The sequence below is a fragment of the Grammomys surdaster genome, unplaced genomic scaffold (genome assembly GCF_004785775.1).
Source record: "Grammomys surdaster isolate TR1022 unplaced genomic scaffold, NIH_TR_1.0 137, whole genome shotgun sequence".
Lineage (NCBI taxonomy): Eukaryota > Metazoa > Chordata > Mammalia > Rodentia > Muridae > Grammomys > Grammomys surdaster.
Genome location: NW_021604595.1, coordinates 12,519,160 through 12,543,486, shown reverse-complemented (window position 1 = coordinate 12,543,486; position 24,327 = coordinate 12,519,160). Strand labels below are relative to the sequence as shown.

Below are 24,327 nucleotides of genomic sequence, written 5' to 3'. Positions count from 1 at the left end.
TGTGGAGAATGGGAGAGAAGGAGAAAGGGGTCAGGGAGAGAAGGGGCAGAGAGAGTAAGAGATTGAGGAGGGGACAAACAGCCCCCTTTTATAGTAAGCCAGGCATACCTGGCTGTTGCCAGGTAACTGTGGGGCAGAGCCTAGAAAGAATGCTAACATTTCTTTATTTTGGCTTAATTTAAAAAAGGAAAAGCTAGAAAGAGGTGAAGCGGGAATTGGGTCGTTGTGATCTTTAGCTACTTCCTGCTGACTCTGGGTGACATGTCTCTGGGAAGCCTAAGAAAATGAGTGTGGGGTTGTTGGTCCAGTCTCAGGAGAGTTGGCTGTTTCCTTGTTGTCCAGGGTCTGTGGAACCATCTGTGGGTAAGAAGGAGCAGGTCCAGTAGAACTGTCTGAGTCTGTGAGAGTAGATTAGAGTACTGTGGGTTGCTTCTCTGGAGCTGTCCTGGATGTAGATTTTAAACACCTGGACTTGAAACAGCCAAGTCTCTGAAGACTATACTCAGGGGGAAGGGATGCCTCAGCATGGGCCTGCAGAGACACCCTTCCCCTCCCCTCTCACCACACCATACCTGGCTCTATTAAATATATACTTGGCTCTTTCTCATTTTTTTTTAAATAAAACACAACATAGTGGACCCAGGGGCAGCCAGGAGTGGCCTCCTGCCTCTCCTGCCCAGGAGCCTCTTTATATTTTTACCAAGGCTTCTACCAGGAAGAGGTTCTGGGCTCTAACTAGAGCCTGGGTCAGAGTTGGGTTTGGCTTGGGTACAGGTCACTGAGAGACAGCAATTGAGGGTCTGGTGTAATCTGGTTACTCATTTCTTTTCCCAAGTCCCTGGAGGACAGCCCTGATACACAGTCACTGGATTGGAAGACCTTCACATGACAGGCTCTGGTCCAAAAGGCCTGGGTAGATTAACGTGTCAAGCTGAAGGTGACAGGTTACCAAATCCTAGCACTGAGCTTTCACGAAGCTGACAAGCACAGGCTGAAGCAAGGTGCCCTGTTCCTCTCCTTTCCAATACCCAGTCTCACTTACACCCTGTTGAGGAGAGCTCCTTTGCCCTGGCCCTGACTACAGCAGGTGACCTCAGACTTCAGCTAGTCTCCCCATTCCATGCTTAAATCTGTCACCAAACCTGAGGCTTCTTGGTCAAGAGATTATTAAGAATAATTCTAAATTATTTCCGAGTCAACCCTCCCACCCCCAATGGAGCCCTAGGCTCTGAGCCCCTGTTTCCGTGCCTTTGTTTTCCATGATCTGCCCTTGGGACTCTCCTCTCTCCTCCTTTAGCTTCATGACTTAAGCAAGAAGGGACTACGGGTACCTCTAAACTGGATTCATAGATAGACCCATCATTCACAGTGAGAACACAGTGTCTAGGAACCTAACTGAGTGTGTGGAGGACTTTGCCATCATGATTGGGAGGCCTTCTGATTTCCTGTAACACTGGACCAGGATTTCAGACTAAATTTCCCGCTGACAACCTAAAAACTCTACAAATATATATATAAAAAAAAAACCCCAGTTCTTCCAACCTGTTAGATACTGAGTCGTAACGTTGGCTGCTGACACCAGAAACGATGGTGGACTGATCACTAGTATCCTTGCCTAACCAACTGCTGCTGTCATTAAAAAACTCAAGCCGGTGCTTGTAGCTTTGGAGAAAAACTCCACGGGATGATTCCTCATAGGATTTGTTTTATTTGTTTGTTTTATAGACTAACTCTACTTGGATAAAGAAGACAGCTCTTCTACATTGCTTGGGGCCTCTCTCTGGCCTGTCTCCCTACTGTACTGCTGCAAAGGAGGACACATCCTGATAGAGGCCACCACTTCAGCGGCAGCCTCCACAGTCCCTGTAAAACAACCACAAAAGGGTCTCTGCGCTGTTGAGTGTTTGGTACCACTCACCATGGAGGCTTAATCTTCATCACAGTGTTTTGAATTCATTCCTCACTTCCCTGAACTGCCTTCCTCATTTCTAAGATAGTAGCACGCATAGCAACAAGCTCAGTGTTACTGTAAGAGTTAAGTAAGATAGTGTAGCTAAAAGCACAGAGTACCATGTCCTCAGCTAGCAGTAAGTGTTTAATGAATATTAGGTATACTCATGGTTTCTGATCAATATTGACTATAAGATCTTATCACTAGGGACTAGGGAGATAATCAATAAACTGTTTGCTATGCAAGCATGAAGCTCAGAGTTTGGATTTTCAGCATCCACATAAAAGCCAGTTGTGATGGCATGTACCTGTAGTCTCAATGCTGCGAAGGGGGAGACAGGCAGATCCCTCGAGCTTTCTGGGCAACCATTCTAACTGACTCAATATGCCTCTGGTTCAGTGAGAAACTCTGTCTCAAATAATAAGGAAGGCTGGAGAGATGGCTCAGCTGTTAAAGGCAGGAGTTCTCTTGCAGAGGATGGGAGATCAGCTCTCGCACCCACGTCAGGAGGGTTATAACTGGTCTAATCCAGCTCTGAGGAGCAAAAGCGCTCTTCTGGCCTCCTCCAGCGCTGCACTCAGCATGTATAAAGCCACACTCAGATACACACATAGATGCCTAATTTTAAAAACATATTTAAGAATAAAGAAGAAAAAAGGTGAAGGGAAGAAGTGAGTGAGCTTAAGGCTACTCTAGATCATATATTGATATCATATCTCAAACAAATAAATACATGAATATAACTGGTTAACAAAAATAGGGTTCAAACCGTGCTATATACAAAAGAAGAAGGAAGACGGTGGTTGAAGAAGACAAATCACTTTGATCTCTGGTTACACATACCTGCAGACACATGTACACACTCATGTACACAAACACACAAAGTATTGCCAACATCTTCTTCAACTACATACCAATACTTGAATTTCTTTTGAAAAATTGTACCAACTCATCTTTTTTTTTCCCTATCAAGATGTACATACTTCCCCAGGAAGGAGCCTGCTCCATATTTAGATAATCTTGCCTGTTGCCAAGTACATCTTTTCAGTAAAAGGATGAAGTCTAACATCTCCTCGAAGGATGCATGAAAGATTGACACATCTTTCCACCCGCCTCACCACGCCCACCGCACTTATCACACCCACCACCCTTACCATGCCCACCTCACTTACCACGCCCACCTCACCACCCCCAGTTCTTCCCACCTGGCTGCTCTGGACAGATAGATGCTCATGGCTCCGCCTCACTTGGTGTGGGGAGTGGCCAATCCATCTCCAAATCTTATACTTCTTTAGCACCATTCCATCTCAAATATGCTTTGAGAAAGGAGTCAGGGTTCTAAATGTACATGGTTTCTTTTACCCTACTCTTAGCTAAAGCAAATAAAAAAATTTTTTTTCACACTGCTCAGTTGTACCCATCCTGTTTGGACTTGGGCAATTTATTTTCCCACTTAAGTGAACGGTCAGCCCATTTCCTTGCCTTTCGGGATGCGTTTGGAATCTGCTTCCGGCACTTAAATGTACGGTTGTCTTTCAGCATTAAGTAACTGGACTTGGGAAAGTGTGACCTTTCTGACTTCAAGTTGGGGACATATGATAAAAGTATTAGATGAAATAGAGCCAAGAAGTAACATCCTTAGGTTGCTTCCATCCACTGCCCAGGGACTCTGAAGTCTCTTCTACCCCATCTTGGTCTTAGCAGTGAGTGTTGAAGAAGAAGGTGAAGCCGTTGCACAAAAGGAGACAGAGAGATCTGCACTGGATAAGGATTGGGGTGGGCTGTGATAAGCTGAAGGTAGACCAGAACGAAAATAATGAGCAAATCAGAGGCAGTAGGAAGGGGGGGAGAATCAAGATATGATTGTGTAACTCCAAAAATGAGAGGAAGCTGGGGAGATGGCTCAGCAGTTAAGAGCACTGCCAGCTCTTCCAGAGGTCCTGAGTTCAATTCCCAGACCATACATGAAGGCTCACAATCATTTGTAACCCCAGTCCCAGAGGATCGGAGGGCAGCAGGCACAGACAAGTGGGCAAAATATTCATATACATAATACATGCATAATACATACATATAATATTATACATATTATATATACATATAATATTATACATATTATATATTATAAGAGGGAGAGAGAGAGAGAGGAAGTAGATAGGGATTTACAGAGAATTTTACAGTCTAAGGTGGATGACGAGAAAGAAAGAAAAAGTGGTTGGATAACTGAAGGATAACTGAACAGCCACAGTTCCCCTATGGCTAAGAGGTTTTCAGGATTTAGCATGTCCACCAGGGGCTGAGAATGACCTCAGGCAGACAGGAAAGACCTTCTCAATCAAGCCCTTTTGATTCTCAGCACGTTGATTTACAGAAGGGTGTTTTCACTTCCTGAAAACCTCCAGGCACAAGGAAGATGCACACCGGACTTTGCTCAGCACACCTGCCTTTCAAGGGCAAGATGGATCTAAAATAAGCCTTGCCAGCAAGCCAAGACCCCGCTGTTCTATAAAGCTCCAGCTTTACTGTTTGAAATCTAACAGAAGCCCATCATCTCTTCTCATCTTAGGATCTAAACGCATGGGAAAGGCAGCCCCATGGTAGTGTGTATGGATCCTCCTGAACACAAAGCTTCACACATTCAGTGAACCACCTTCTAGGGCTTGAATGTGCCCCTATGAAGCTCCTGTCTTTGGTGGTCTCTCGGTGGTGAGTCCTTTGGAAAGTAGTCAAGATCCAATGACATCATGAATGTGAAGCTCCATAGAGGAATTCATAGTTTTATAAGACAGAGAGCACTGGACATAGTGGAACATACATTTTAATCCATGCACTTGGGAAATAGAGGAAGGAGGATCAGGAATCAAGGGCTAGCCTCAGTTGTATAGCAAGTTTCAAGCCAGCCTTAGATCTGTCTCAAGTAGAAGGCAAGAGGTGGGAGCAGAGCTAGCACATTTGCTGTGTAGCCCCTGTGATGCTTTCCACAGAGTTAGAAGGAGTCACTAAAAAGCATCCCCCCACCACCACCCCAGGTGCTAGGACCTGAATATTGCAAGTCTCAGCTTTCAGAACGATGTCCAAAACACACCTCTCCTTCATGTGAATTGCCTGTCCTTTAGCCTTTAGTTGTGGCAACAAGACACCAAGATACTAGTACTGACATTGGAAGCAGGTTGTAGCCAAGTTTCAAATTCATTGTCAATAAAGTGACTCTGGGGCAAGAAGAGCCAGCAGCAGGTTATTTGATGATGGAATAAAGTCTGGAGTGAGCTATCTGTGCAACCTAGGGCGGGCATTGAGTGGATTTCTAGGTCATTGTCTCTTCCTTTGGAAAACAGAAATGAATTTGATGCTGTCTCAGTTTGGTCCTTGTCCTACCCCATTACTGAGGGAAGTCTGGGCAGGACCTCAAACAGACACTTGAAGTGGAGACAGGAATGGAAGCAGATGCTGTGATGGAGTGATGCTCACTGGCTCACTTGCCACACTCATGTGTAGCTACTTTTCTTATACCTACCAATGAGTTATAGTCACTACAGCAGACAGACAGACTGCTTATCATCACATTTATTAGTTTCTCTCTCTCTCTCTCTCTCTCTCTCTCTCTCTCTCTCTCTCTCTCTCTCTCTCTCTCTCCCTCTCTCTCTTTCTGTGTGTGTGTGTACAAGTTGTAGGAGTTATTTTACTCCAACATGTAGTCCCAGGAATGGCAGAAAGTTCCTTTATCTATTGAGCCATCTTTCTGGCATTTATCATTATTATTATTGTGTGTGTTTTATTGTGCGATTATATACATGTGTGTGTCCATGTGTCTATGTAGATGCATGTAAAATGTGTAGGTGTGTGCACAGAAGCCAGAGGTTGACATCACGTCTCCTCCTTAACTGTTCTTTTTATTTTTATATTGTTTATATATCGATATACTATATTTTAAGATGGTTTCACTCACTGAGCCCGGAGCACACCAATTGGCTAGACCGGCTAGGTAGGGAGCTCTGGGGATTCCACCTCTGCCATTAGTGCTAGGAGTAGGGCTGCAGTGTATGCCTTTTCCATTGGTGCCTGCCCTCATGTGTGTCTTCTATCTATTAAATTATCTCCCTGGCCAGCCCTACACATTTAAAATGTATTTGTACATTTTATGGAATCGCCTGCATTCCATTGCAGAGGCATATTACATGGAAAGAACAACCTTGTCCCCAATACCAGTAAATAAATCTTGATTAGTCTAAGGCAATTCTGTTCATTTTATTCTCCTTGTCTAGTAAATAGTTTAGGAAGGGATGGGGTCACCAACTTGGGACAGGAGACTTTAAGAGAAAGTTGAGGTTGGGATGGGTTCTGGGAAACAGTCCACAGGTTCACAGAGTTACAGCTATGCCTTACCTCCACATGTGTCTTGGAAGAAGAAGCAGGTTATTGAGTTCAAGGCCTGCTTGGGCTATGCAGTGTGTTCAAGATCAGCATGGGAAACATAGTAAGATGTTGCCTCAAAGTTAAAGCCGAAAGGGGACCAGGATCCTTGTGGCCCTTACATTTAGGTGGTCTCCCAGTCATCTGCAAGAAGGCTCCCAAAGTGGACAGGAAATCTGAAGATCCAGTCTTGGGAGTGATTCAGATGAACAAGGCCAAAGAAAAATAGCAAGAGAGACCGAAGATGTTCCCACCCCCACTTGGGCCCTCCCCCATCCCCTGCCCTTCCTGTGGGTCTTATGAGTGATTTGTGGATTCAGAGTAGATGGAGGCTCACAGGTGGAACCAAAAGGCTGTCATTCTGTGATCCAACAGAGTAATCCAGGTAGAGCTCCACACTACACTACTGTCACCCCACCCCCACCCCCACTCCACAGCCAGGGTGACATCCAATTGTCCCTGTGCATCTGTGGTGGCTTTAGTCACATAAGCACACTGTTTAACTCTACAATATAACATTGCATCTGTTTTTGGCTTCACTTGGGGGAGGGAGGAGGCTGCCTTAGTCATTTTATATAAGGAATTGACTGACCCAAACATTTGGTACTATTTAATTAGAACAAATGGAAAACATAGTTGCTGTACAAAATGGGAATTTCGTGAGGCAGGAGCATGAACAGAATGAGAGGCCACAACCTGTGTCCTTGACCATGGGCATGGAAAGGGATAGTCTAAGCATTGCCATGGTGACTGGTAATCCTTGACCATCAGCTGGCAAGACACATACCTAGAAATAGTTTGTAAAGTCCAACAGCCAGACCTAGTCAATAGAATGAGAAACTCATGTGATGCCTCAAGAAATATGGACGAGATGGAAAAGCCAACCATTCATGCTGAGTGAATAATAATCAAATAATAAGGTTGTCACCACTGTAAAGAAAGAAAAAGTCAAGAGAGCAGAAAATCTGAGCCAGATTATAAGTAAGTAAGTAAGTAAATAAATAAATAAATAAATAAATAAATAAATAAGAGAAGTCTGTGCGTTAGAGTCAACACACTTTCTGGGCACGTAGTAGGTAGTACTGCTTCTTCTCTCAGCTATAAAGATTAAGGATTGATGTAGGACATGGAGAACGGGAATAGGCGATATGCTCACCCATGCCCTGGGAACATGGCATGGAGAGGCAGAAGGTAATAACTGACCATAAAGACAAGGTCAACAGCAGAGAAGAACTGTACAGACCACTAAAACATTCTGCTACTAGCTTTTAAAGTCAATAATCTAATTCCATCTTCACTTTCTGTATTGTGACTCACACATTTGTATGACAATCCTGACCTCCCTCCTTGTCTTCAAGCCCAGGTCTCCACTGGTTTGTTTAAAATGTCCACTTGGATGTCTGTAAGGATTGCTAACCCAACATATCTAAGCCCAAGCCTTCCCCCCCGACCCCCACAACAAATTCCATCCTTCTCCAGGATTTCCTGCCTTAGTTTTCTCCACTGCTTATATCAGAACCTCCAGAGGTGGACTAACATCCAACCAACCATGTTCCATGTCCCAGCATGCACCTCGTCCATGCCCCTGTCATCAGAAGCCTGGACTGTATTGTTTCCCCTAAATGGTCTTCTTGCTTCTATTCTCGCCAGCATCCCTGGCATCACTTCTTTCCATAGCTAACTTAAGTTATGATGTCTCCGTGGTACTCAAGGTGCATCCAGGCCTCCCTGGCTTCAGAGATCTGGCCCAGTCTTCTTGTTTCTCCTTCCAGAACTTCAACCAAAATGCTGTGCGTGCAAGCTCTGTTCCCAGGAAGCTCTCATCTGTCTCCCTCTAAGTTTCCCCCACAAAACATGTAGAAGAGTTTGGCTTATCTCTTCAGAAGGCCAGTGTCCCAGCCAACCTTGTAAACTCTTTTGCCCACTTGAAAAATTCTTGAAAAGCAATCTCCATTCCCAGCCAGACTCCCCACTCACAGGCTTCCTACCCACATCCCTCCAGCCCCATCCGTCAGCTTCCTTGGGTCACCACCACAGCTGGGCCTGCCCCTTCGGAAGCCGACACTCCCTCAAGGGTGCTGGATTTACTGTGCAGGGTTACTGGGTGCATAAATCTGGGCCTCGGGATTCAAGAACTGTGACATTTTTACAGCCTCCTCCCCCAAGTCTCTGCACATATTTGAAGCAACTGGAGGGAAGAACATCTGTTTTCACTTTTTAAAATTCACTCCATGGCTCCCATCTGACAAAAACTTCAATCTTGCCAGAGTTCTGGTCCCTGGCTGAATGAATGTAGTGAGGCTACACTCTGCCAGAGGTCCTGTCTGTCCTGTCTCATCAGGCTATGAAGAAACCACCAGAATCAAAAGTCTCTGCTAACAACTAAACTGAGAATGTTCCTGAGATCAGGTTGGGTGGTCACCTCCCAGTTTGCCGGAAGTTAAGGAAGCACTTTTCTAGGGGAGGCAGGGATAACCTCTAGGGTTTCTTTTTCTATAGAAGATGTATCCAGAGGACAGTGTACAATGAATGTTGGAACTTGTAGTCTCTGGCCAATGCTGAGAATCATCACTCAAAGGTAAGAAGCTACCTAACAAGCTCCATCTTGTTAGGCATGACTTAGCTCATTGTTAACCTGTCTCATATAGATATCCCTGCCCCATGAGGGATCATCATGAGATAGTCATGGTCAAGCCAGTTTAGAAAATTGTGTCCCTTCTAGAAGGTCCCACTGATAGCTGGCAGGAGGATCAGAACAATCAGAAACAGGTCCCTTTGAGAATTCTCCCCTGTAGGGAGCAGAACATTGTCCTTCTTAGACACCATCATTCACTGTATTTGGCTTTGGCCAGAGCCACTGAGAATGCCAGTGGTCATTTCTCCCCGAAGCACACTGGCTTCAAGATGCCTGTAGAAATAAAGCCAAGCGAAGTCCATACAGAACATGGTGCCATGGCTCTATGATGACAGCCAGAGCCCTCAGGTTTCCACACACAAGTTTACAATGCACTTGTTCATCAGGATTCTCAAATAGGCTCTAAGCCTCTTCAGCTCAGAATCCTTCAAGTCCTCACAGCCTGTTCAGTGAGCTCTTGTTTTCCCTCTCTCCTCCCACACCCTAAACTCTAACCAAGGGGTTATTTTCTAAAGTCAATAGCCACCTCTCATTGAGCACTTATTAAACCCCGTGAGCTGCACAAAGTATGTAGAGCCACTATGTCATTTAGTTCTGTATCTATCTGAGGTGGGTAGGTTCATACCTGGTTTTTCAGAAGGTGAAACTGAGGCACAGAAGTCAAGCCATTAGCCTGTAGCCAACCAGTCATTCTGCTGGAGGCTATCACACGGACAGTAACCACAAAACCACACAATAACAACGGACATGATCAGATACCTCACAAGCCCTGGATCTTGCCTGGCAGCTTTAGTAAGTGCCCTCCCCACAGATGAATCATGGGGATACTCTCTACTACCTCTTTATCAAGGCCATCTCCTCTGCAGACGTAGCTTCTGTGCTTGTAACCCCTGATCCACACAGAGGCCCACTGTGCTCACAACGCACATGCAGTATATGATCGACCCCGTTCTTCTTCCTGTAGATGGACTCTTTTCCATATTGCCCATTGGATACATTACAGGTACTGCTGTGCAGTCTAGCCCTTGGGTTAAATGACCACCTCAATCTCTATCTCTCTGCCTGCCTGTCTGTCTCTATTTGTCTGTCTGTCTTTCGATCTCTCTGTTTTTCATCTATCTCTCTTTGTGTCTTTCTGTCTCTGTGTCTATCTGCCTCTGTGTCTGTCTGTGTCTGTCTGTCTGCCTCCCTCTCCCTCTCCCTCGCTCCCCCACACACACACACCATCTCTTATTTAAATCCTCAGTGAAGAGATGTCTAAATTCCACTGACCCATCTTTTTTGGAAAGTCACGTGTAATTCCTTTATTTCTTACATGTAAGCTAAATCTAATGTCTTGCCCTAGTACACACAATGTGGCTAAAAGGAGGACAGGCTGTAAACCAGACGGCCACTTTTACTTTGCTCTTATAGATCACCATCTTGGGTACAGCTAGTCATGGTAACACTCAAGTAGTTGAGATTGAATGTACTGGGGATTTCTGTTAGCGAATGAAAAGAGGAGAAACAGAATCAAGAGATCAAAGTGTGACAGGTGTACTAGAGATAGTTAGCTAGTTAGTTTGTTTTGGGTTTGTTTGTTTCTGTTTGTTTTTGTTGTTGTTTTGAGATGGGGCCTCTACACACAGCCCTGACTGTCCTGGAAATCACTATGTGACCAAGCTGGCCTTGAACCCTCAAAGCTCTGCCTGCCTCTGCCTCCCTAGTGCTGGGATTAAAGGCATGTGCCACCATGCCTTAGAGATTACTCTCAGAAGCAACGCCTCCTCAAACAAAGAGCAAGGGAATTTATTGAGGATATTTATGTGTATTAACACAGGAGAGGGCTGGAGAGATGGCTCAGTGGTTAAGAGCACTGATTGCACTTCCAGAGGTCCTGAGTTCAAATCCCAGCAACCACATGGTGGCTCACAACCATCTGTAATGAGATCTGATGCCCTCTTCTGGTGTGTCTGAAGACAGCTACAGTATATTCACATATAGTAAATAAATAAATCTTTAAAATAACAAACAAAAAAACAAAAACAAAAAAAACCACAGGAGAGACAGACTAGTCTTCATATAAAGAGGCAGGCACATTCCTGAGCATACTCAGTTCAGGTCATGTTTCTTTATATATTGCTTTAAAACCAAACAAACACACACACACACACACACACCCCAAAAAAGCCCCAATAAGGTCTTGCTTTGTACCATTAGCTGGCCTAGAACTTCCTACATAGACCAGGCTGGTCTTGAACTCACAATCTCTCCAGTTTTGAGATCAAAGGTGTATATCATCACAGCCTGCAATATTTTTTTTTTCAAAGAAGATGCAAGGCTGTGCGTGGAGGATTTAGTGTGATAATCAATACAGATTATTCTAGGCCACCTAAGAAGAATAAATCAGGGTGACTCTAGTTCCTTACCTGAAACAAACCCCAACTTTGAAAGTATGTTAACAGCCATTTAAAGGGCATAGTCATTTAAAAGGTGGCAGCTTCCCCCACACAAGCACGCATGACTGCCCCTGAAAGTATGTGCCTGGTGGTTGAGAGCCTATGCCTGCTCCTGTACAGAGGAACAGAACACCAGTAACAGACTCTTACTTGAACTCCGAGAGTAAGCCACTTAGAAATGGACTCAGCCCTTGAGAGTGCTGCCACCTCTGCCAGGATCTTCATGGAGGCCCTCTAGGAGACCCTGTGGCAACACCTCTCAGATGAGCAGGCCTAGGAATCCTCCCTCCGAAACACTCTGTTGTGTAAGCCATGGTACACTGAAGTAACTGTCCCACACCCATGATACTAAGCTGGCATAGCCCTTTCCCCACTTACCTTGAGTGGAGACATTTCAGAATGTTAAGTGTGATTGTGTTGTTCTCCGGTTCAGAATTCCTTTAAGGCCCTTCATCACCACCTGACCATCCATGACACTCATTGAAGTGGCATCCAAGGCTCTTCAGAGGATGACCTTTGACCTCTACTCTCAAGAGATCACTTAACTCTCTTTCCTCTGGCAAACCAGAACTTGTTTTATATTGAAGTCGTCTATCTTCCCTCCCTTTCTCCTCTCCCCCCCCCCGTCCCCCTCCCCCCCCCCCCCCCCCGTCTCCATAATTCTCTCTCTCTGAGATTCAAGTGTCAGATCACATGCCAAGGGCCATTCCAAGAGCAATTTGGATGCAAGAGAGGATTAAAATGAATCTGGAGAGGAAAAACAAACCAGTCCCTAAATTACAATCCATCAAAGCAACAGAGCTCAGGGCTCTATCTAGGTTGAAGGCTGGATGGTCCATGAACACACTCTAGATATTTTGTGTTTTCTAGGAAAACAGACCAGATACTGAGAGATGCCTACTCCCTCAGTCCCCAACAAGATATTAGTACCCAAGACATCTCGTCAGGTAGATGATGCCCATGAGCCATTTGAAACTGATGCAGACTTGTTCAGACTTGGTTCAGAGTCTGTGTGTTGGGGTGTTCCTGTGAGAGGTATGGATGTGTGGGTTGGGAGGGAGGCAGTATTGTATCTTATTTTAACTGCAAAGAATATACCTGAGACATTACTAAACCCACCTCCCGGGAGCATTATCTATCTATCTGTCTATCTATCTATCTATCTATCTATCTATCTATCTATCTACCTACCTACCTACCTTCTATTTTAGAACACTTTTGGTTGTTTGTCATTTTTCCTTTTAAGCCTGACATACAGCACTTGCCATTGTTAGGGGCTCTAGTGTAATAATCTGATGCACAGCACAGATTGTACCAAGAGCAAGTACACATCCCTCTCCATAAACAGTTCTCATTCCTTGTGATAGGAAGATTTGAAGTCCCCCCGCCCCCGTCATTGTTGTCACTGTTGTTGTTGTTGTTGTTGTTTTGACAGACAAGCCCAGGCTGGCCTGGAACTTACTGTATATATCAGCCAGCATCTAACTGACTATAATTTTACAGCATCTGCCTTTGAGATCTGGGGTTGCAGAGATGGATCACCTCACTCAACTCTTTTCTAGTTCCTTAAAAACAAATTGTACATGGCAGTCCGAGTGTCTTGGGACTCACTCCTCCTGTCTGTGTTTTGGGACCTGCTGTCCCCTCTCCCTCCATCCTCCCTAGATGTTATAGATGTTACACAACTCTTCTCCTTCTTTTTATGGGACACAAGTTTCTTTGTGTTGGGGTGTGGGGGGTGGGGGTGTGTGTGGTCACACACCTGCTGAGCACTTAAGCGGAAGTTAGAGGATAACCTGTGAGAATCAGTCCTTTCTTCCCACCATGTGGGCCCCTCAGAGAAGGAACTGAGTTCTTTTGGTTTGGTGGCAAATGTGTTAAGCTGCTGAGCCATCTCGTAGGTCTGAATCACCTTTTGATGGTTCCACAAATGAATGAGGTCATGCAGTGTTTGTCTTCCTCTGCCTGGCTTATTTCACTTAGTGTAGCATCTGCCCATTCCATCTGCATTGTTAAATGAGAGGGTTCCACCCTTTTAAATGGTTGGTGTTTCATTATGAATATAGTTTCTTTATCCACTTATCTATTGATGAAAACTCCCTTTTTTGTTTGTTTGTTTCTTTGGTTGGTTGGTTGGTTGGTTGGTCTCACTCTGCATAGCCAGATAAGCCTGAAACTTACTATGTAGCCTAGGTTGGCCTCAAATTCAGGATTCTCTTACCTTAGCCTTCTGAGAACTCAGATCACAGGTGTCCTTACCCTTGCTTATAAAATGAAAATGTCTGACGCATCCCCTGGAAGGCCATTTTGATTGTTGGTTGCCTTACTAAAGTGAGGAACCTGAGACTTCTATGTTTACTATAAAATTACATGCCTGCCCTGGCTGACAAGAGCCCTAGAGCTTCGTGGATGTTCTGGTGGCTGCTTGGCATCCTCTCTGTGCCTCATCAAATCACCTGCTCTTTCTTTCATGTCAAGGGTACAGAGAGGGTACAACTCTATGTCTCCTCTTCCTCCATGTTTTTGTAAAGCTGGTCCCTCCCAGACATTTATTTAGACCTCAGATGTCATCTCAGGGACTTCCTCTCATTGGTCTCAAAAGGAACTTGTCCCTCCCTCTCCATAAGAGAGACTACAGCAAGGAACGTGTACTGAACATGACACCTGAGAAGATGTGTAGATGTCTCTTTTCTTCATAGGACCATATAATGGAGATGGGAGGCGCTTTCCACTTCAGTTCCTTTTGTACAATGACTGCTTACAACTTTGCTCCACTAAAGGGAAAAGAATCTCAAATGTCCTCTTTTTCCTACAGGCGTTTGTTTTGTTCCCAAGTGTTTGCCTGAGAGCCTTTAAGCAGCACGATCTGAAGGATGCTGAGGGCTTAAACACTTAGCATTCTTACACAGGTATTTCTCCAGGAAGCAAGGTGGTGACTTTTGTGCTCTAGGATGGGGAGGAGAATATTATGGTAACAACTCGGGGCCAAGGAAGCCTCCTTCTGTTATGGCTGAGTCTGAAGAAAGTCAGAGGAGACAATTCTTAGCTGAGCATCCGCCGCAGTGTGTTGGACCTGTTGTTTCTCATAGTTGTTGAGTCTCAGCCAAGTACCAACATCATCTCCAAGGTGCCTAGGTATCAGTGTCTCCTTTCTGAGACTGGTAGAACTGCCATCACATGGTTCTTTGTTCATACTGAGGATGAAACCCAGGCGTCATGTATTCTAGACCAGCTATCAGTCACTGAGCCATGGATACCACCAGTCCCTTTTCTACCTTTTATTCTAAGTTAGTCAGTCTGAGCTTCTGCTTACCCTAAAGCTTAGGCAGGGCTTCCCTCTGAGATCCTGCTCCCTGGACCTCTCAGATATCTAGGGTAACAGGCTTACACCATCAGACAGAGCTTTTCTCACAGAATTCGTCGCTTTAGGAAGAATGACTTCGATTTTAATGTAGGTTTCTCTTCTTGTTCCATTATGAATCATTCACTGACAAAATACAAAAGTTAAAAAAAAGTTCAGGAAAATAACCAGCTGCCATCTCTCCCAGGCTGCTCCAGTCTGAGCCAACAGTAGTGATACACTGGTAAGCTGGATTTAGAAAGGAGGGTGGGGTGGGGGGGGGAACGCCATGATGTAGTACATGCAGCTTGGTCCTGGAAGGTTGACTGGGGCAAGAAGGGAGTGGAGAGGGGACAGAATCACAGACACATGAACAGAAAAGCTGGGATCCTGGCTCTGAGATGCAGCAGCTTGCAACCAGGAAGCCCAGCATGTTAATTATGATGCAGAGGAGTTTGCTAGTCTTCATGGGAGGTCTCTGCAGGAGAGAGTCCCAGGCTGTGAACATCTGGGAGAGGGGAGATGCCCTGAGGCTTTCTGTACACTCTGTCACCATAAGGACCAGAGGAAGGCTTTCCGAGTTCCTGTGGGTCTGAGGTTCTGCAGTCCTGGATATGGGTGAGCCAACAATATACACTTACTCAGGACCCAGAGTCTCTTCTGCTACTGACAGTAGTACTTGCCAATTTCACTAGTGTGAAATTTCACTCCTACCATGGCAGATCAGTAGCAAGATGCAATTTAGTGGTAGAGTGCTTGCCTAGCATGTGCTAGGCCTCAGGGTCTGTTAGAAATCAGGTGTTCCCAAAGTCTGTCCTCAGGGACTCAGAACCAGAAGTTATGTCATCACTAGTTGCCAATTCTTTAAAAGGTCCCCTCCACTCAGATGGCTTTCTTGTTCTTTTTCTCTGTCTCCTAGTCTGTCTGTCTGTCTGTCTGTCTGTCTCTATCTCTCTCATGTTCCCACTTCGAGATGGCCTTTCACACCCCCTACTTCCAAATCTCATTTATGAGATCTGTTGTATGATATAATCTTTTTGACATACTTTGGCAGGGACCAATTAAGGTATCTTTCTGCTAAAACCTAATATATTCAAACCATGACACCTTAAAAAAAAATCTCACAAGAAACCCACACAAATCAGCTACACACATCACTGCAAAACACGTTACCAACATGCACATTTTGAGTTAAAATATGAATTCCTACCATTGACCCCAACTACAGAAAAATGAAGACAAATATCAGTAGATGGTTTAGAAAAAAAGAAATTTGAACTAGTACATCAAGATTTGGGTAACAGTGAGAATTCAGTAACTAAGCACCATGAACAAGCTGGTGTATTATGTAAGGCTGTTAATCTGCATGGCCTGGCTTGTCTTTCAACTTGGTGTGGGGGCTGAGTTTGCTGATAGCTGGAGCCTAGTTCCTTTTTCCCATATATATATATATATATATAATTTATTTTTTTTTTCAAATTGTAATTTATACTCATTCACACAGGGGTTATAAACACAAAAAGGCAGGACGTGGGGAAGGGGATGACACTGGAGCGTGGGTGTTCAGGGGGGATACAGATATTTTTCAGAACAGGGTATCGGCTGGGTGAGGGTTCAGGGGATAGGTCATTATGACTCTGCCTATGATTCACTTGTCCTTATCTAAGTTGGTAATATTTGCCAAGTCTACCTATTTACAAGGTCTGTGACTACTCAGGCTGGTAAATTGTCACAAAAACTGCCTGTTTACAATAGCTTATAGCCATTTGTTTCAGTGTTTATCCACAGAGACCCAAGACTTGGTGTTAGAATACATGTATGACAGGCCTATTGCTGATTTTAGGCCTATGGCTGATTTTAGGCCTTCAGTGTATAAGCAGGGATGCCCCTGAAATCTCCTCCCTTCTCTAAGTATAGACGGGCTGTGGCAAATCTAATCTTGCGAAGGCGGAGATAGAGGCCTGACTTCCAGTAATTGAAGGGGACCTTGCAATGGCTCCGGTCCCCTGTCGTTGTCCAGTGAGGCATGAGGGCCATACCCATCCCAATGTCTTTTTCCTGGAGAGGGGATACTTTTGACATCAACCCCTATGCAGTCAGGCTTGTCCCTCAGGGAACCCAGAGAGATATTTTTAACTTTTATTGATATTCCCTTGCAGTGCTTAGCCTCTCAGCCTAAGCAAGAATTCGGTCGCCTGTCAGAGGGGGTTCTGGGTGGCCCCTCTCTGCCTGGTCTAGGGGCAGAAGTACCTTCTTTTAGGTTGGGTGGAGATGGGTTTTGGGAACACCCTGGATAAAGTAACAACCTCATCTTGAGTCTCGTGGTCCTCCATAGCTAACTTATGATAATGTATCTGAATAGGTTTTGCTACCAAATTATTTATCTGTTGTTTAACAGAGTTAGTCAGCCTACTTGAGGCCCAGGGACCAGAAGAAATAAGCAAAAAGAACCCAAATAATGGTCCCAAGATGAGAGGAGGTAGGGTTGACAACCCTGGAGAGGTTGAAAGCCAATTCTAGTACTAGCACTCATCTTTCGCTTTCTCTCTCTGACTTTTCTCAGGGCCTTCTCTGACGTTTTTCATGCTCTCTTTAACCCTCCCTGTCTTTGTCTATGTAAAGGCAACCTTCTTCTTTAAGGGCTGTACACAGTCAAGAGCTGTACACAGCCCTTTCTATTATAATAGAGTAAATCAAATCCAATAAGGATCTTTGTGATTTTTGGAGGTCTCTTCAGACAGCGAAACGAGGGATTTCTTCAGATTAGTAATGTCAATCTCTAGCTGTTTGATGTTCTTGTCAATGTGGAGCCTAGTTCCTTAAAGCCAGGTTACCTGTGGTTCAATAATAAAGTGTTTAGTTCCCAAGGGAACTCAGTTACCCTAATGAACACATAACATCTTACCACCACCATCACCCACCCCCAAGCCTCCACCCTCCACCCCCCACATTGAGGCTGTTAAGCAGGCTAAGACCCAAGATCTATACCAAAGATATAGATCAAACTCTGGGTTGACTTGGTTTAGACAAAGCAACAGGACCATTTCCATTCATCTGACTGATGCAAACAGCTTTCATCTGGAAGGATCCAGAAAGCAAAGGCTTAGAGAGTCAGACCTGGCTCTAGCTTAAAGCTCTGTCACTCACCTGGACCCGTCCCAGGTAAACTGGAAATTTCAAGACTCAGCCAGGTATGAGGCTATGATAAAAGAAAAAGATAAGATTCGTGAGCTGGGCCTCATCCTTCATACTCCTCCATGATGCTAACACTCCCCTCCCCCAGCCCTGCCAAATGAACAGAAAACAAGGTAAAAGATTCAAAAAGAAAAGAATCAGCAACTGACTCTCAGGACCAGCTGCTCTGTCCTGGGGAGCGTGACACTACTGCTCTTTCTGGTCATGAGGGAAAACTGTATGACAGTTAACATTTTGTACCTCTAGGCATTGTGTTGGCCAAAACAATGAAGCTCTGTTTTCTGGATGGATTGTATAAAGTTTAGGGAGCCTTCACTTAGCTACTGAGATGTATCGTCCTTTTTCTTGGTGTCATCATGTGTCACCCCTTGCTGACAAGGTCTCACAATCCCCAGTACCATCATCTATCTAGTGAGACACAAACATAAGAAAACCACCTCACAAATTACAAGCTGCCATTGAATTTCCAGCCCAGAGATCTTCCTTAGAATGGAGGACACAGAATGGTGAGGGATACAGATTTGGAGAAATATTTGAAAGGAACACAGACACAAAAAGAATGGAGCATAAAGAGAGAGACACTATGGTTGGCCTTGGCTTGCCATCTGAAAGACAGAAATAGAACCTGTCAGAGAAACCAGTTTGAATCCACTCCTCTGGTCAGTTTTCTCTTCTCACCATGTGGGTTCCTGGCATATAATGCCCATTCTGTTCCCTCTGCCATTTCTTTTCTTCTTAAACCGCATTCATCTAATGGGAAAAAGTAGAATATGACTGAGCAGACGATCTGCTACATGGAAGTTCACAACCTAAGTGATCTTTTCTATATGCGTGTGTCAATCTGCTTCTGACTGCTAGCCAGGTTGCCAACTACTGGACACACACACACACACACACTCCCCTGTGAATATAGAGAGATAACTATGTGTTATCAAGCTAGCAAACATGAGAAGTGATATTTCTCAGTACCCATAAGCTAGGTCTGGGGACGAGTGAACACATGGGAAGCAGGCAGCAGGACACTGCTCACTGCTAATAGGGGTCTCACTGGTGATAAGGGTGAGGCGCTGCAGAGCAGCAACCCAAGAGCAAAAGACTAGGCGCCATCAGTCTCTTTGCTGGCAAAGGGCGGTGCAGTTTGACTGTGTCCCTAGATTCAGGTATTGGAAACCATCCCAGTGCAGCCCTGGAAAATGGGGCCTTGTAAGAGGTCGTAGCTTAGTGTTGTCACCATGGGGGAGGGGTAGCTATCAAGAGAATGAACTTGTTATAAAGCAATTCTCTATTTTTTCTAACTTACAGTTGGATCTATTATCTAGCCACACATGGTTTTCTTTATTCTTGAGAATTTCGTACGTTTCCAATGAAATATAACCATACCCTCATATCTCTTCTACAAGTTCTTCTCCCAACATTGCCTCCCCTTTTTTTGTTTGATAACCCAATAAGTCCAGTAGTGCACAGGCATGAAGCCCTCCACAGGGACATAGAAAATCTGCCAGTGGCTAAACCCTCAAAAAAACCAAATTCTTCCTCCTTTAGCAGATACTAACTTCTCCTTAGTAAGGGGTGGGGCCAGGAGAGTATCTCTCCCTCCCATCTATGTCTGAATTTTGGTTGGCTTGATCTCATGTGATTCTTTGCAGGTAATCCAAGAACAAAAGCTACCAGGCTCTGGGTAACAGTCTGCTTCAGAACTAAAGGAGTTAGGGATGCCCTGCTATCCCTTGCTCCCCATATATGTCTGTGGCTCATTTTGGAAGGTCTGAACACCTTGAGGTGACGACAGTCAGTCAGTCTATTGAGGGAGAATAGCAATGAAGGACCCAGGTCACAAAATAAGCCCAGCCCTGAAACATGCAGAATAGCAGGTCTAATAGAATCTGCTGGAGTGGGTGAGTGCCAAAAAAATAAAAAGGTTGATATTAGAAAATGTGTTCTTAATACATCCAGAGGGAAACATTGTCTCAGAGGAGGCTGCATTTGTCACCAGAAACACTGGGGCCACATTGTGTCTGAGCAGCTTCCCACCAGCTGATAAAGACCATGTGTCTGTGTGTTTCTCCTCAACTCCCTTCGAGGTCACTGGGCACCAGAAATGGAAACAGAAGTGGCAGTTGCTGTAACGAAAGCAGGTGGCAGGCTCTGTCCCTGGGGGAGGGGAAGACTCATTTAGGTGGCCCAAGAACTGTAACACTATGAGCTGCTGGTGCTACTGGCACGCACATGCATATGCGCACACACAAACACGCACACGGGCACACACACAGTATTTGAAGCATCCATACTACTGTCCCGATCTGTAGGATGCTGAGTGAAGGTGGTGGCCCTGGGACTGGAGAGATGGCTCAGTCTGTAAAGTGACTGCTGTACAAGCCCTGGGATCTGAGTGCAAAGCTTAGCCTTGGAGTACATGCCTCTAACCCCAGTGATAGTGGGAAGACAGGCTTATCCCTGAAGTCTGACGGACAGCCAGCCCAGCTAAACCAGTAAGCTCTGGGTTTAATGAACGACCCTACCTTGTTTGTTTATTTGTTTGTTTGTTGAGACAGGGTTTCTCTGTGTAGCCCTGGCTCTCCTGGAACTAATTCTGTAGACCAGGCTTGCCTCAAACTCAGAGATCTACCTGCCTCTGCCTCCCCAGTGCTAGGATTAAAGGCGTGTGCCACCACTGCTCAGCAAAAACCCTATCTTTAAAAAATACTTTATATCATATAATATATACCAGATAACATATGTATATCTATATATGTGTACATGCCATAGATATAGTATGTATATTTGTGTGTATGTGTGTGTGCATATATATATATATATATATATATGTGTGTGTGTGTGTGTGTGTGTGTACATGAGTTTTTTTTTCAATTCTGGGACTTGAACTCAGGATCTTTCATATGCTAATCAAGTATTATATACTGAGCTATCTCTCCAGTCCTATCTATAGTATATGTGCAGAATATATAAATGTATGTGTATCTCACCCTCCAAGCAAATAAACAATAATTAGTATATAGTTAGAAACACAAGCTGTATACCATATGGAATCTATTATATATAAATGTATATGGTATACATATATGTATATAATGTGTCAGTTCGTACACTGGTTATTTTCAGGCAAAATGGTCTGATTTAAAAGATGATAGTGTAGGTGAATGCCCTGATTTACAACACTTGAGCTCCGGCCGAATTTCCCGGGACTGTGATAAAGCAGCCTTGAAAAATCCCCCTATCTGGCAGCCCCCTCATGCCAGCTTAACCCTAATTGCCTGCAGTAAGTCCAATTAGAGGCAAATCAGATTTCCCCTTCATTTCGTCTGATGAGGTACGCTGGCAAAATCTCTGCTACCCTGACCAGGGTGAGGGGAGATGAAGGCTGGGAGAGGGGAGCTGAGAGCACGGGCCCAAGAGTGAAGCCCTCCTGCCTGAGTCTCAAGGCTGGCGACCTGGCTGCATGGGGCACTCTCAGCCTGCTCCTCCTCTTCATCCTCCTTCTTGCCCTCTCTCATCTCATGAAGCAATGTTTCCTTCTGTTCCTTGCTGTTCTCCCAGAATCCTTATCTTCTTTCAAGAATGGACTTCCTCACACGGGGTGTCTAGGGTTTATCACTGTCTTTGATGAGAGTCAAATTTACCAGCAGACCTCGAAAAGTTGTTTGATTCTTTGTACTTTCTCTTTCTCTGTCTCTCGTTTCAGTGCCTTTCTCTAAACACACACACACACACACACACACACACACACACACACAGAGCTACTTATACCCGGATGCAGGTGCCAGCACAGAAGGATGTAGGATGTTAGCCACAGCCAGTATATGACACCAGGGCACAGACAGCAGGGCTCTGGCTCCACGAGAAATGCGCCCTTGCCAAAGCCTTCTCTCCCTGCCCCTCAAGGTCACAGTGAGAGATTACGAAAGGGTGGAAAAGCACTGCTCAGAAAATGGGCCATAGGGACTTTCCTCCAGCGAGGAAGGAGAGAACAATGTCTGGCCTGGCGCAGGACGGCTGAACTCTATAGAGGAAGGAAGCATGGAGCGAGGGATACCCCAAACAGGCTGCCTCAGCTCTCCCTGCCAGAGGTTCTGGGAAAACGTGATAGGGAGGAGGCCGGAAGCTCCGTTGGTCCGGAGATTCTTGCTAGGGCATTTGATTTAGAGTTCCTCTCACAAACATTAACTTGTTTCCCCAGAACCAAAAGCTGCTCTGGAACAGATACTCTTTTTTTTTCTTTTCTTTTTTTTTTATTATGTAGCCCAGGCTGGCCTCAAACTCCCTATCCTCCAGTCTCAGTCTCGCAAGTACTGGGATTACAGGCATAAGGGCCACCACACCCATCTTATTTAAGATCTTGCAAGTGAGACAAACGTCCTAAAAAAAGTATTTCCTGGGCTACAGAATCCATAAATAGCACAGGCCGAGGAATCCTCATCTCTCTTCAAAAAATTATTTTAGAACAACAAATAGAATCAATCTTCAAGTGCGCTGGCGAAGGAAGGGCTCTTGAGCATTATGACACACTGAAGGACAGACTTGGCTTCCAAGGAGAGCATCTGCGGACAATGACATGATGAGCATACCTCAACAACAGGAAGATTGTTCCTTCATAAACAATAACCCCCACCACGCACACCCTCCAAGCCATACTCCTGGCTTGAAAACATTTTGGGTCTAAACTTTTTTCAGATGGTATCGGGTGTTTAGAGTAGAATCGAGCCTTGAGAGAATCCCAGAAGTTCAGATTTTATTCTGGGTTAACTGATTCCCAATCAGCAAAGAGATTGTCAGTTACAACATACCCAGGGGGGGTGGCCCAATGTAGAGTTGGGGGACTCCAGGTACAGACACCGCCTTCTGCCCACTCTGAACATTTCTCCTAACCATTGCCTTCTAGCAGCTTTTGGCAGCTGCCAGCCTACAAACCCGTCTTACCAGTTCCTAGGCAGCCAGCCATCTTTTCTGAATGCCTGAATCTCCAGCCCCTTACCTGGGAGTGGCCACCAGGAAACTGCCTAGTTGGGTGCTGGAGTACCACCCAAGGGTCCTGGCCTGGGAGACTAGTTGCACAAAGAAGCTGCAGCCTGGCCAGGGCTGCATAGAAACACCCTCAGGTAACACAGGCCCTTTGTTACCCAAGCCCCTCCCAGGATGGACCTTTCACCTCCCTAGCCTGGGAGCCTGAGGCCTGAAAGCCCAGCTGGAATCTTTTCTCTAGGTTAGACATCAAGCCTCTGTTGCTGCTGTCTGCTGCCCCACTGCCTGTCCCTCCCCAGACAGAAAGGGGGAGTGAATGTGACTGCCCTGTGATTCCAGCTTGCTGTTGTTAGCAGGCACCAGCAGATAGTTTTTTTTTTTTCCTGATTCCCTTCACTGCCAGCTTTGAATTAGCCAGTGAGAAGGAAGGATGCTACAAGGCCTGTACCCTGATGTCACACTGGCCCAAATCTGGAGTAAGCTGTGACCCTATAGACCTATAAGAGGAGAGAAGGCTGGGAGGCAGATTCTTCAGGCTCACTGCTCATGAACCTGCCATTCCTGTATCTGAGGGCAATTTACACACACGCATGCGCGTGCCCACGTGCAAACCTACACCCACACCCACTACATATATATATATGTCTATTTTATGTTTATGAATGTTTTGTCTGCATATCTGTAAACTATGGGTATGCCTGATGCCCAGGGAAGCCAGAATAAGAAGTCAAGATTTCCTAGAACTAGAGTTACAGTTGTTAGCCACCACGTGGGTGCTGGGGAGAAGACCCAGGTCCTCTGGAAGGGCTGTAAGTGCCCTTAACCAATGAGTCATCTCTCCATCTTCCCAAAGTGTATTTTTAAAACTTACATAAAGATGCAAAAATACACTTTGCTATATATACTTCAGAATGTTTTCTTTGGGGTGGGGGAAGTACTTCAGCGGAGCACCCAACATCCCTGTAGCATGTGAGTGGGGCTCAGGGTGAAGGCAATGCTGGATGCTGAGGGTAGCAGGGGCCAGTCTGGACCTCAGTTTTCAGTACTGATGTTTCTCCCTACTGTAGCAGGAGAATGGACTGAGTTGAGGCATCAAGGTTGACATTTGACAGGCACCAGTTGAAGAGGAGGACTTTCAGTCCAGAGGACTTTCTGATTTGGGCTTCTTCTGATGAACAGAATGTGCGTTCGAGAAGCCCAGGGGACACATGTAAAAGTTTCTTTGGGTCACAGGCCACATGAGCCAGGACTCTGGGGACTTTTTCCTCAGCTTGCCAGCCCACTCTCATGCTTGGAAATGCCTTTCTTCTCTTAATAAGCCGTCTCTAATCTTAGTTCTAACCGTGCATCCCTGCATGATTGTAAGACCTTGGATCTGGGA

At 45.2% G+C, this 24,327-nt stretch overlaps 2 long non-coding RNA genes across 3 annotated transcripts in view; one reads left to right on the top strand and one right to left on the bottom strand.

Annotated features, from left to right (window-relative positions):
- The window catches only part of LOC114617639, a 3,115-nt gene extending 919 nt beyond the window's left edge, over positions 1 to 2,196 (top strand). Inside the window, exon 2 of the long non-coding RNA XR_003710825.1 lies at positions 1,726 to 2,196. This is a non-coding gene — a long non-coding RNA (uncharacterized LOC114617639). The remainder of the gene's footprint in view (positions 1 to 1,725) is intronic.
- A 15,301-nt stretch (positions 2,197 to 17,497) lies between these two features.
- Positions 17,498 to 23,064, bottom strand: LOC114617649. Of its 2 annotated transcripts, none has more exons than XR_003710827.1 (4): positions 22,960 to 23,064; positions 18,648 to 18,719; positions 17,922 to 17,973; positions 17,498 to 17,608 (listed from the first exon to the last, which is right to left on the bottom strand). It is a non-coding gene; the product is annotated as an uncharacterized LOC114617649 (long non-coding RNA). The 2 variants fall into 2 exon arrangements; XR_003710828.1 differs by lacking the exon at positions 22,960 to 23,064 and adding an exon at positions 22,772 to 22,870.
- Between the last annotated feature and the right edge of the window lie 1,263 nt (positions 23,065 to 24,327).